We start from the raw sequence: 14,867 nt of genomic DNA, 5'->3' as shown, positions 1-14,867 counted from the left end.
GGCTTAATTTCACACTGCAATTATATACTCATTTTCATAATCAGCTTCTTCGTTTCATGTACCACATTTTTCTCATCCATTATGTTCCTGTTTGCAATTGTAATTTATTTACGTCGAACTAGACCTGCACTATGGGCTATTGGTGACGGTCTGGGAAGCATCCCTGAGGATGATTCGAAGACATGCCATCACAGTTTTGATCCTCTGCAGAGGGTACCCCCTCTTCGATAGCCCGACGACCTACGCGCGAGGACGAGCACCTTACGGTAGAACAGTTTAACAAGGACAAATACCGCACATCCTCGGACTCATCGCAGGCTGACCAAAGTGGCCACCGACCTGCGGGGAACCGTGTCTTAACGATCAGTCCAAAGCGAGACTATGGTCCCATTTGAGAAGAAAAGGAAAATTCCAGTACTTTTAAATACTTATATTCATTTGTCTCATATACTAAATATTCCTTAATGACCATCTTTACTTTCTAAAAAGAAAGGCCACGATGGCTCAAGGATTAAGGAACTGAGCTGTAATTGTGAAGTACTGGAGTTCTATTCCCAGTGGCAGCTTGTAGCATTTAGGCTATTGGGTGCTAGTTTTTCGGGGAAGTGAAGACGGCTTGTGCGCAGTGCGAACCACATCGCCATCATCATGCCATTGGTCACAAAATAGTGGAGCCTTAACCTACAAGACCTTCCTTGCTAATAACGGGTTATTGTTTAAACGCTTTTTAAAAAAGGGAAATAAATAAGTAAAACAAAAAACATCAATAGACACATTGAGGGAGCAAAGAGAGTGCAAAAGAGAAACGCTATTGAAATCTGCTAAGTCACTAGTTAAGAAAAAATGGTGAGAAAGATCAAAGCAAGTTTGATGGTAAGATATATTTGAAGGTATTATAATTGCTTACACTGTAAAAAATTCTGGATCAAATTATAATATGAAGTAACGGAACTCTTAGGTACATCATCCGTAAAATCCCTTTTACCTAAAAATCCATTTTTACTGAAAATTCCCTTTTTACCGTAAGATATTAAACCGTAATCTTTACACTAATATTTATTACACATACTTTTTACGGTAACATTATTTAATTAGAGTAATTCAGTAGTTTTACGGTAATTATTACTGTAAAACATTCTGGTGTATCAAATTTTTCGTTCCGCAACATGTTCCGCCAGCACTCAGGTACCATAATTTAAATCAGATTTTTTTTTACAGTGTATCAACTCTTCTGCATTTCACGGCAATTAATTCACCGTTCCCCATTGTTATTTGTCAGATTTTGATAACGTTTTAATTTTTCCAGGTTTAAATCTTAATTTGATACTTCTAATATGTTTGCCTATTTTCTTATTTTTTGACAAAGTTTCTAACAAATGTATTAGGCCAGTTTTATCAGAACATTCTATATATGAAGGAATTCGGAAATGTGTTAGTTATTGCACTATATGTAACTATTCAATAGACCAATTAAAATGCTTACACTAGATTTTACGGTCTCAAAGCTGGTATTTTTTCTCAAAAATAAGTTTAACTGGAAAGATAATAAATCTATAACAGTTTCAATCGAAACTTTAGCCACTCCACTTCAAATTTAAAGAAATTTGGTACTCAGGTGTCTATGCTTTTACGAACTAGGTTTTGAACAATTTGTGAGAGAGAAATTAAATTTTAAAATGCTTTGCTTGAGAGATAAATTATATAAAAACCATAACTCAACTCTAGACAGTAAAAGAATTATGAAAACTGAAGAAATTTTTTTCAAAAAATTTCATGGAAGTGCGTCAATGAGCGAAATTTATTGCACATGAAAAATTTCTTAAAGAAATATAGTAGCTTTAAATAGTCATTACTTCTCTCTTTACTTCATACCACGTATCTTTATTTCTTTTAACTTCAATTCTCGTATTTAAAACAACATTATAATTAGAAAACTGCAAATATTAGAAAATTTAATTTCGTTGTTTTTTGCTCAAGAAAAAAAAACCTACTAACCGTTTCGTACCGTATTGTAAGGTAAGGACATTTCTGATAAACATAATTCTGGCAAAAACAAATCACCCGGTATTTAAACTTTTCATTTGGCATTTTTTATATTCATATAGTAACGATTTACAGGATATTCGGGATTCCAATTCTGGTTTCTGGTTTTCTCCTTACCACACATTTAGTAAAAAATACAAAACTGAAAAGTAAATTTTACCGAATAATAAGTTTTCATGCCATGCTTTAAGTTAACAAGATAAAATTACATATAGTGAAGTTTTATCACATATTAAAAAAACATATTTTATTGCTGATTTTACTAAAATCGTTATAAAAACTCTTCCGTAAAACTTACCAAGTTCTTTGGTGTCACACCATCAAGCTATAAATTCGGTAAATTTTTCCTGGTAGTTTTGACCATAATTTTTTTTTCAATCATTCAAAGTTGAAAGTGTATATACCTCTTCAACTTTGGACGTAGTGGGATTTATAGCTTTAAAAAAATTTATATATTTTTTATGTTTACAAGGTACGGGACTTCAATAATAAATAAATAAATAAAATACTTTTTTTTAACGTGGAGTATCATTATATCGTAAAGCATTCTTATCCCGTATGTATTTGAAACAAATGAAATGTTATAAGTTGGTATAATAATCCACTAAATATAAATGTAAACAAGTCTCAACAAGGTATAGACTTCCAGGACATAATATTTAACTAACAACAAGTCATACTTGGTTGAACAAAAGATTAAACACCATTCTTTCTAAACAACCCTCAGAAAAGAAAAAAAAAAAAGATGAGCTTTCTAAGAAGGAAACAATTTCCCTCTTAGGCCCTTCAGCTATTACGGACATCACGCTTAATTGCCTCAGACCAGCTTTTCCTGTCTCTACCCTTAGCCTATTTTACAAGTTAAAAGCTATCAAAGCCCGTGTTATTCAGCGCGGAAAAAAACACACCTTTCCAAAAATACCTTATAGCATGGCTTAAGTTCTGTGACAACTAAAATCTTAGATTCCACGGATCTATGAACGTAGAATGTGCCACATATCCATTGATAGTAAAACCAGTCCACAATAGATGGATATGATGTTAAAGAAATCGAATGTGTCAGTTATCTTGTTTTTAGTTTCATGCAAACGTATAAAATATAACTATATAATCCATTTCATTTCATTATAGTGGCTATAGTATTTATCAGAGGTCAGGAGTAGCGCACTACAAATAGTGAAATTACTATAGTCGCTTCCCTTTTTTAGTAGTTTGTAGCGTAGTGTGCTATTTTTTGTTAAGAAAAAAAGAAGTGTGAGTAGTGCGATACAAAAAAAAAAAAAAGAAAAAAAGAAGAAAGAAGAAGAAAAACAGTCGTTTGTAGCGATTCCTGACAACTACTTTTAACATTGGGGCCAGAATGGCATGGTTGGTAGGACACTGGGCCCGTCCAAGAGGTCGTGGGTTTGATCCCAGCCGGCCGAAGACTCTCCGTGTAGTAATTGGTGATTGATGCCCGTTAAATCTGACGAATCACTAAGTCCTCCATGTTCCCATAACAGATCATACCTTTGAGGGTACTGATCCAGGGGTTTCTTTGTCTTATGGATTGGTTCAAAATTACAAGGCTGCGGAGATGAACAATAATAGTCGTAAACCCAAAATTGAGTCGGTAGTTCAACGACGGTTATAAAATGAAATTTAAAAAAAACTAATTTAAACATTAGTTTTGTAAATAAACACGACTCTAACGTAACTAATTTTTCGAATTTGGAGGGTATCAATCTTCGCGGGTTCGTCAATGGATGCAATGAAAATGACCCTGTGCCTACAGCTAAGCGTAAACAGGAATTACGTATAACTAATATTTAAACTAGCCAATTAAAAAAAATGGATAATTAATCGCTTAACTCTCACTTTCACATGCGAATGTATGTATACTCGTGAAACATTGACGTTATTTCGAAGGAAAGAAACGTATTTTCGACGTACTTCATTTTTTAGAGGAAATAAAAGAGCATCAAACAATTAAAACATTTAATTTATTTCATAATTTCGCATTTCTTAAATTAAATATTAGCTGTCGGGAAAGGCATAAAAATTTAAAGGTGAAATGATTAAATTCGAAGAAAAAAAATGGTTTGGAATACCAAACAAGCTCAAGTAAACAAGAATAAGTATTTCTTAATTCCCTTACATTTTACGCAAGTTCGTCTCCTTAAAAAGTGAAGTAGTTATTACAATTCTAAAGTAGTTTGTAATCACTGCATTATTTTTTTAAAAAAAAGTAGTTCTGGCTAACTATATTTTATATTTTATAAACGTCGTTCAACAGCCTACCCAATTTTTGGTTTACGACTACTAATGGTAACCTCCGTAGCCTTGTAATTTCGATCCAAACCAGAAGTCAAGGAAACTGGATCAGTACCCGCAGTGGTATGTTATGGGAGCATGGAGGACTTTGGTACTCGACAGATTTAACGTGCATCAGTTACCATTTACTACACGGGGAATCTTCGGCCGGCGAGGATTCAACACACAATCTCTTGGACATGGGGCCAGTGTCCTACCAACCAGGCTATCCCGGCCCTGGTTAACTATATTTACTAAAAAAAGTAGTTGTAGTAAATTACAAAAATAATGTAGCTTTTCCGACCACTGGAAATCATATAATGTCAACTGTATAATGCAACAATATGTCATTTGGATGTGATAGAAACATCCTATGGAATCATAAATGCCTATTTTATTGAACTACACAAGCAGTTATTTCAGACAATGGTAAGCGGGTTTTAAGATTTAAAACTATTAATTTATTTTTCAATCTAACAAAGGTATAAATACATAACCCTTTGACGCAGGATATTTATAAAAATATTTTTCATACTTTTTTTCATTATTTTGTGTTTTAAGTCAAAACAAGTGAAAAATATTTTATTTAGCATTTCAGTAATTTATGGTTATGAATTACAGTATGAAACACCGATGTCTTTTTCTACGTTGAATGTAAAATTATTCATTTAACGCCAATATTTTTTTTCATTTTTTCACAAATGACTCTCTTCTAAACAATAATTTTTCAAATATGCATTTATTTGCAGTTATTTAGATCTAAGATCAACAATAATCCATCATTGAAATTTCTTCTATTTACAAAATCAATTGATACATTTTTGAATATGATTAAAATCTAATTTTTTGAGATTTTACATATTAGTATAAATAAAATTTCAATAATCTAGTTATTTTTAGTAACTATTATTGGACTGTTTTTTATTATCAACAAAAGTACTAAAATATATTGTTGCTTGTAATTAGAGCTTCAGAAAAAATGTATAAAAAGAACACTGTCCCATTTGCGTCAAAGGGTTAAATTGCATCATATAAATCATATAATCAATAAATAAATTATCAATACTTCGTTGTATATTACCCAGTTATCACGTCTTTGGATATGACGGCATATGAATCCTAATTTCTTCGCCATTTTTTCTGACGAGCAAATTATGTATAGCTCTTAAAGTAAATTTAAAGATAAAGATTTGTGCAATTCATTTTATATAATACTATACTCAGATCTTCATGGTACATCATACTTATATTATGAGAATAATATATCATATATTATATTCATGATATGTTATTTTAAACGATACTATGCTCAGTTTTAATACTATATAGTCATTTAATACTATATAATTCCTTATTTTGACCCTGTCCAGAGGAGTCCTGGAATATTTTAAAATTAATATAGAATTATTTACATGATGACTAATAACTTTTATACGTATTACATTTGTTAATTATTATTAAATGAAAAATTAACTATTCCTTTCACTTTAACTGTTTTTTTTCTAACTGTTAAGATGCTTAATGGTTATTGACTATTCCTCAACTAATGTGACGGATAATTTTGTGATCATAAACGATAAAAAGCAAACATATAATTAGAATTTTAATTAGATATCATCTAAAAAAAGATATAGATTTAAAAAGCAATAAGAAATTATGAGGAAAGAAAACGATAATTCAGTGTCAGTATTGTTAGTAATGACCTAACAATACTTTTTTGTAGCATTAGAAAAGTGATGTACACATCACACGTATCTATTATCACTATTTTTCAATATCATTAAACTTTTTTTTCAAATACTCGAATAGATTTCTCTGAACGCATCGAAAGAATGATCCCCATACGCTGGTGGGGTTCGTATCTAAATTAAAATGTGCTGTAACCAGCAGTTTACGAGTATTAGAATTAAAAATATTAAAATATCGTTAAAGAATTACAATGTTGCACAAATATCCGATTTCGCTAATATTTTAACCCTTAACACTCAACTAAGAGTTTTTTTCTCAGAAAAGACAATCAATAAAAAGAATAATTAATGTAGATGGAATTAGCAAGTACCTTAACCCCTTAAAAACCGAGTAAATTCAAGTTATGAATAGAATTACCATAATTATCTCGACATAATTGCCTTGTTCTTTGTGGCAGAGAGCGAAATTATTTGAGTAATGTTTCCAATTTAGAAAACCTTGAAAAAAATTTTTTTATTTATTTCTGCAAGTAATAAAAAAGATTTTAAGATAGATTTTTGTAATGATATAGATTTTTGCTTGTAGTTTGTTTGTTTTTTTACACTTGATACGGTACTTGTTTATGTTTTTTTAATAAACATGTTCATCTTTACATAAATAACCTTTAAATTGAGAATGGCGAAAGTATACTTAAAATATACTCTGATATTCTTTAATTTTCAACAATATACAGGAACTTCAAATGCATATGACCGGTGAATATTTTTGAGTTTTCGTAATAATATTTCCTGCAAAACAGAAATATACAACTGTTTTTTTTTCAATTGTCAATCGTTTTTGCGTATAACTATCATAAAAATCTTTCCAGAAAACATTTAAAGCATCACTTTGAAGAGCAAAAATTATTAAATATCCATATTATGATTATTTAAATTCGTACAAGATACAAGAAGAGCTATGGAGTTTTGCCTATCACACTCAAATAATATACAATAAAAAAAATCGTTTCTACGCAAACCATAATATGCATTAAAAGAAAAATCCCAAGAAACCGAAGCTAAAAATATACTTAATGATTATATAACTTCATCTGTTTCAAAATTATGAAAGTCGACATGTTTCGAGCTCTCGAAAAACGCTCCTATTCTCAAAACGCTCTTGACGTCGGATTCACGAAGTAAATAAAGTTTTTAAATTATCAAGTACTAATCAAGTATAAATTTTCAAGTATTATAATGAAATCTTAAACACTTACTGTTTCCTGCTTCGATTGCGTCATTTAACGATATTTATGATTTTGAAAAATGCACGATACTTATTTTGAATAATATGTAAATTGTTTAAAAATATTTGGTGCAAGTTTTATCCCAATGTCGAGCAAATTTACCGTGACTTTAAAAATGCGCCAAGTTGAACTAAATTATAGAGCAAAATAAGCCATCCGAAACTTAAATATAGTCTGTCTATCTAAAGAACACCCCTCACCATTTGTATAGAACCCTGTAGATGACTATCGTCACAAAACTGAACTACTTCCAAAAGGGTTGCAATTTAGGGTAAGTTTTGTCAGGAATTGGCGAGAGAAGTATCAAAAGCCACTTCCCTGATGTGGGCTATTTCTTGTTTCCATAGAAGCATACAACTCCAGACTGAGGAGTATTTTAGAGTATCCAGAGGAGTATTTTAGATAGATAGACAATACGCAATAATATGTTTCGATTTAAATGAAAACATGATGCCACTTAGCACTCTACTGAAATTTGAACGATATTTGGTTCAAAATACCGCTAAGCCGATTTTTTTAGGAATTCAGTTTAAATTGCCTATATTTCAAAATTCAATTTATTATTAGTATTTAATTTTAATATTTAATTTTATTAATATTTATTAATATTTTAAAATTCAATTTTAAAATTCTATTCTTCTTTTTTTAACTCAAACAGTTGGAAAAAACTAATTTTTGAGTTAAAACTATTTAATATTTAAACAAAAGAGGCCTTATATAAGTTAAGTTTTGATCAGACCTTTCGTGAATAATATTTCTTTAGCTTGGAAGAGTTTATCGAGTTGCGAACCTCACCCTTCAAATTTCAATTCCTTTAACATTACAAAACAAGTATTTCCAAACAAACTTGAACAAACTTATTATTAAAAAATCATTTGAGTTTCATTGCCTTAATGGTTACAACGCACAAATACAAAAGCCTCAAAGTTTAGGTTTTTCATAATGATAAGTTAAAAAAGAATTCAGTTAAATAGAACAAGAAGGAACATTTCATTACACTTACTTCTTGAAGTGGAACGGTAAAAGTTAATTCGCGTTTCTTGTAAGGATGCGAAAAAAAAAGTAAGAAAAAAAGGTAAGAAAAAAATTCTAAAAAAAGAAACATTAATGATCCCAACTTATAACTGAAATAACTTTCTAAGTATTGTTTACTATTTTGGTGTAACAAATACGTCACTCCCTTTTAGTAACAACAATAAAAGAACTTGCAATAGAATACAATTTTAGTGTATAACAGTGTTTAATTGGATGTACCAAGAGAGCTATTTCAACATAAATGCCATTTATTTATTTTTTAATTATATTCATGATTGATTGATTAATAGAATGGTCTTTGTCAGTCTATTAAAATTTAGTAAATTTGAAGGAGTCTTATTAAAATTACTCTAATTAGTTATTTGCAACACCAACTGTCCTGATTTATTTTACAATAATATCATTTCGATTTTCTCCTATGGCTCATAAACACTACTTCACTTTGTTTTAGTACAATACTGGTTATATGGGGTTCAAAGTTGGACAAAATTCGACAAAAAAAATTGACGAAAGTGGTGCAGTAGGACATAAAAGTGACAATAAGAGAACATAATCACTGTCAAGGAATATATAAGTAGTTCGCAAAATAAAAAACGGACCACGTTGAATATCTACATCTAAAGGATTCAAAGATCTGATCTACAGGATCTAAAGGATTCAAAAGAAGACCTCAAATATGCTAATTAATTAGTACAGACGATTTTCAAATTGCGAAATCAGACATAATAACGTACTTTCTCTGCATATATATTTTTCCGATGGATTTGGATTTCTGACCCACAAAATGTAGGGTTTAACCGCAATCTGGGAAATATGGTTCCAATAGTTTGATCAGGAGAGAGGCCCAAAATTTGGACCCCTTAATGTTAATTTTACTTTTAGCGTATTTCGCCATATCTTGAGTACTTTTTAAGCGAATTGACAAAATTTTGGGATTAATTATGAAATTCGTTTATTCAACGATATTTCTATGCAAACTGTAACTTTTAATTTTATTTATTAATAATAAAAGGGATATAAGATTTTAAGAAATAAGGTTTTGAATTGTAAGGTATACAATTTTTACATTATTTTAAGGAACACAAGTTTAAATGAAAAAATATAAAATTTAAATGACGTCGGTCGAATAGTTTCTGAAAAATTGAATATTTCAGAAGTAGTGTAATTAAAATTTGATTTCTCAGCAACTATTTGACCAATTTCGCTCAAGTTTTGTATTTCGCCATTCAACATTAAGTTCTTTAAAATTCTGTAAAAACTGTATACCTTATATTTCATAATTTGTTTGACTATTAATAAATAAAATAATAAATATTTATTAAAAGTTAAATTTTGAACGGAATTATCTTTGAATGAACGAATTATATAGTTGCGTGCAAAACTTTTTCAATTCACTTAAGAAGCAATTAAGATATGGGGAAATACGCAAAAAAATAGAATTAAAATTAAGGGTCTAAACTATTTGGACCATATTTCCCAGATTGCGGCTACCCCCGATATTTTGAGGGTTAGAAATCTGAATCCATCGAAGAGTAGGTATGTTTATTCAAAAAAAGTACGATTTTATATCTGATTTCGTAACTTAAAATATTGTCTGCACTAATTAATAAACATATTTGAGATATACCCCCTCAAACCATTCATATTGAGTCACAGAACATGAGAAATTGCTCTTTAGATCAAAAGTTATTCAGAGTGGCCCGTTCATTTATTTATTTTTTGTGCGCACTGAACATTGTCTGAATCAGATTACTGTATTATGCCCCATCCGTAAAATTAATTTTACCGTAAAATCCATTTTTACAGCAAATTTTGCAGGAATATTTATTTAATTAAGAGTGATTCAGCGATTTTATGGTAATTATATTTTCAAAAATTACGTTATATCAGATTTATTGCTCCGTAGCATGCTTCGGTAAAAACGGACTCTATGATAAAAAGTACCGGCACACTGAGCGTCGGTACTCTTTACCGTTATATGATCTGGAATTGCTTACAGTATAAGACCAGTAGTCGTTGGAAATAATTTGTTTCAAAAGTTGTTAGATTAAAAAAAAATTCTTTCTTGCTGACTAGTTCTATTGATATACCTCCCATTTCTTCAAATGTCTTTCAAAAATGTAAATTAAATGTTATTTTTCCTTATTGCAGTTATAGGTATTTTAATTTTCGAATACATATAAACTTGTGTTACAAAGCTGATCTGTTCGTTGCTTTTACATGAGGGCTGCAAAAAATTAGAAAATTCCGTAACGCAAAAGATTGATAACTGGGAATTCCATTTTATAATATTCCTTAACTATAATTTTATTACGCATGTACACAAAAACCATTTAATCAAAGAACTCATAAGCTACAAAATTTCTTAAATGAAATATTCATCTGGTTAATCAGTAACAAGATTAATACAGGTTGAATGTCCATACGTCTTCAAACTGATGACTTGAAATAATTTATTGACATCAGTATTCTAAATTAGCTATTGTTATTTTTGCATATTTAATTTCGCAAGAAAAATAACATTATTTTAAATCATATATATTACTTTCTCAGAGCCATTACCATTGTCTTTTAGAATGTAGCAATGCATAATGGCCAACCAAAGAGTAATTTGCTCTACATCGTGATTTTCTTAAAGTTGAAACAAAAGCCTTCCTTGCAGCTGATAATGAAGCAATTGATATTCTTTTCCGTATAAGTGACAATAAATATACTGAAACTACTCATAGATTATCACTATTAATGGAATAGCCTTGACTTTCATCATTTACATTTTATATGGAGAAAGTATCGACGCCAAAAATTGTTTAGATTGCGCCATTTTTATTCCAACAAAAGATCTTATTTTCAAAATATTATTTACTGATAAGTAGCCGCCAAAAACAAAACGCATTTTCTCAAAATTGCTTCTTCATATAAATAGAAAAAGCGGCTAAAATTGGTGCTAATTTTGTTGATGAATGGTTCATTGAAGGGAAAAGAAATAAATAAACATTTTGAAAAGAAAATAAGAAAATTATTTATACAGCATTTATTCTCTTTAAGTAAGTTGTTATTGTTAAACTAAGGAATTTTTTTTTGTTCCATCGAAGTTCCACAATACTTAAAATATCTAACGCCTCTGAGGTATCTAGAAAATCTTAAATACAAACATATAGTAAATTTTTAACAAACTGTGAATTCTGATGTTAATGGATACTTTATGAATTCTGAAGTTTATGGTGAATTCTGAATAGCCTTGAATAATGAACCTATAGCCTTGACTTGAGAATCTAATGCATTTGTGGTATCCAGTAACCTTAAATACAAATACAGTCAAACCCCGCTATATTGAACCCTCAAAGAGTCAAATTTCGGTTCACCATAAGCGGGACTTCACTATATCCGTTCCCGCAAGCAATTTTAACTAATGGTTCCTTTTTATTACTCATTATTTAAATAAATGACCAATAAAATGAAATAAAAATAAGTGACTGAAAAATATTTCATACTAACAAAAATGTGTTAACTTTTATTTTTTATTACTCTTCGTCTTGCTTACAAAAAAAAAATTAGTAATCGTTAGCTGATGAGCAATCGTCAACATCAGATATGGAAACACTTGCCGACTCTCGGATGATTTTTCCTGAATTTATGTTATTCCGCTTTTTGAACCCAGTCATTCGAGCACATAAAAATAGTCTCAACAAATCGCTTAGCAAATTCATCGGCTCTGACTTTGAAGCATTTATCCAGATACAGGAAGATTGCGGCTTCTTTGAATGCTGAACCAATTCAATAATGCTATTCAATAATAAAGCAAATAAGAAAAAAATTTTATTGCTACATTCCATGCTTATTGATGATTTAAAAATCAGTTTATGTATTTATTTTGAAGTACAAGTTTCAAAATTATTACGAATATGTATTATAAATGAAGAAAATAAATCAGTCGAAGACAAAAGAAAATTCATAATATCCAATTTCCTTTTTTTTGGTTCATTATATCCTCAAAAAATTACCTTATACGTGGGTAGTAAGGCTCGTTCATTATATCCGGGATTTCACTATAAACCGTGTACACTATAGCGGGGTTTGACTGTATATAATAAACTTTAAGCAAATGATGAATTCTGAAGTTTATGGTTGTCTTGCAAGCAATTATGAAAAAAGAAAATTATCAAACCAAATGTTTTGCTTTGTATTGTTTAGCCAACGACTTTGTGAAAAATATATAATTAGGTAACTTCTTCTTCTGCACTACAGCTTGTCACAAGCCAATGCTATCTCTCCTCTTCCTATCCGTCTCCAATGATCTTCTCTGTCATCAATTGACTCCCAGATTCCTAAGATCTCTATCAATAGAATCAATCCACCTGGTAGGAATGCCTTCCCCTTTTTCGTATGATTAAGGAAATTGTCTGCTTTAATAAATTTGGGTATATGTTTCTTAAAACTTTCGGTGTCTGTAAAAGAAACAGAAATCGGGGTAGTAATAACAATATCATGTATGTAACTTATCATGTAAATATCGCAAAGTAATTAGTTTTAAAATAATACAGTCGGACCTCTATTTAATGAAGTCGCTAAATCCCGATAATAAGTTCGTTACATGGAAAATCTGTTAAATAGAAAATCATTTATTGAAATACCTAAACAACACAAAACAGGTATTAAATTCATAAACACTATACATGATTGAAAAGCAATTGATACACCTTTATCTTGTAAACTAGTATCCACTATTGATTTTATTAATCTTAATCATAAGAGAAATCTGCATGGTAAGCAAGAATAGAGAAAAACATTAAATAGTGTTACACTATCATGCTACGTACATTTTCAACTAAAAGAATCTAAATTTATGTATAAAATTATAGTTGTATTTATTGAAAAAGTAATTTTAAACGTACATTTCCTCATGCGTTCTGAAGTTTAATTGCTACTGATCCGCTAAGTTTTTTGCTTGTAATGCAAAGATGGAGGAAAAGGGATTTTACTACTTTCTCTAAAAATAAAGTGACTTCGAAAATTAATTCAAGGTCATTTCCCCCACAAAATGCGTTAACAAGATTGAAATGCTCTGAATTATTTTGGGAAAAACGAAAAGTGGATCTCCAAAAAAAGTTCTTTGAATAGAAGATTCACTTCGCTATTTGGAAGCTAGTTAACGAAGAAATTTCCAAAATGTTCTTGGTTCCTTGAAACAAATCGCAAAATAGAGTTATTTGTAAAAGGGAAGTTCGTTAAATAGAAGTACAACTGTATACTAAATTTCAAATTAAAGATTAACTGACAAAGATTCTCTAAAAAATGAAAGGAATGCAAAATAATGAAACTGTATTTATAATCAAGAAAATTTTTTTAGAAAATTAAATATTGGAGATCTTCTAAAATGGGAAAATATTGATCAGAATGATTAGCAGGTCATATCACTAGGCCCTATATCTGAAAGAGAATTTTTAGGACAGTTTTGACGGACAAGTTATCACCCTTCTCGATGGTCGCTATATACAGTTTCCTCCATACACACCGTTTCCTCAATTGCCGGTCCCGGCGTCACATTTCGGTGTCCAGCAACTTAGTTTGCAGCACAAGAATTTAAATACATATATATTCCCAGTTGATATTAACACATCAATGCTTTTCAAAAATATACAAGAAATAATAATAAATAAAAGGTAGCAGCAACATTGAAGAAAAATGATAAAAGAATAGTAAACTTGCACGGTTATTAGCATAGTTAAAAGAAAAAATTAAAATTTGACAACATTAAAACATAAGATGAATAAAAACATAAGATGATAACGTAAGATGAATTTTGGCAAGTGTTGTATTTGATTGTATGTTACGGCTGCACTGTATCTAAGATTAGGATCTTTAAAATTAGTAGAAATTGAAAGGTTTGGAAGAAATAATGTAAATCTTGAAGTTATTTAAGTATTATTAAAGGTTTTCATATTTTTTTTCCTTTTATAAAAGCTGAGAAATTTAAAGTATTGGAATTTTTTAAGTATTATAGATCTTAACAAAAAGAAAAACTGAAAACTTGATATAAATGTCTGTCTAATGACTTTAATGGTATTTAAACTGATTTTATCTTAAAATGTTGTATTTATTCAAAAAAATGTATACATCTTTGTCTAAGAACAACTTATTATAATAATAATTTTAACTAATAACATAGGCTTAAAATCCCATCACATCTAAGATATTGCAATTAAGTTATATTATCTTGGTTATAAATATGGAAGTACTAAGAACTGAGAGTTATGTCTAAGTTAATAATACTATGTTATAGGCCATTAACATCCTTTCTTTGTTATTTTTTGAACTACTATTAGATTTCTTAGGCTATTGATAATTTCTGAGTATTAAATTTTTGTGTATTTACGCAACCTGTATTGTATACTTCAAACAATGACTTTATTTTAAGATCGCAGTCTATTTCGTAACTATTTCTTAGGAATTCTTGTCCCACATTAAGACTTAATCAAAAGAATTAGATTTTCTTCAAAATTTGAGATATAATAGTGTGTTCATT

This window comes from Parasteatoda tepidariorum, chromosome 11 (genome assembly GCF_982258835.1).
Source record: "Parasteatoda tepidariorum strain Cologne lab strain chromosome 11, Ptep-v5.0, whole genome shotgun sequence".
NCBI lineage: Eukaryota > Metazoa > Arthropoda > Arachnida > Araneae > Theridiidae > Parasteatoda > Parasteatoda tepidariorum.
Note: the sequence above shows the minus strand (reverse complement) of the source record.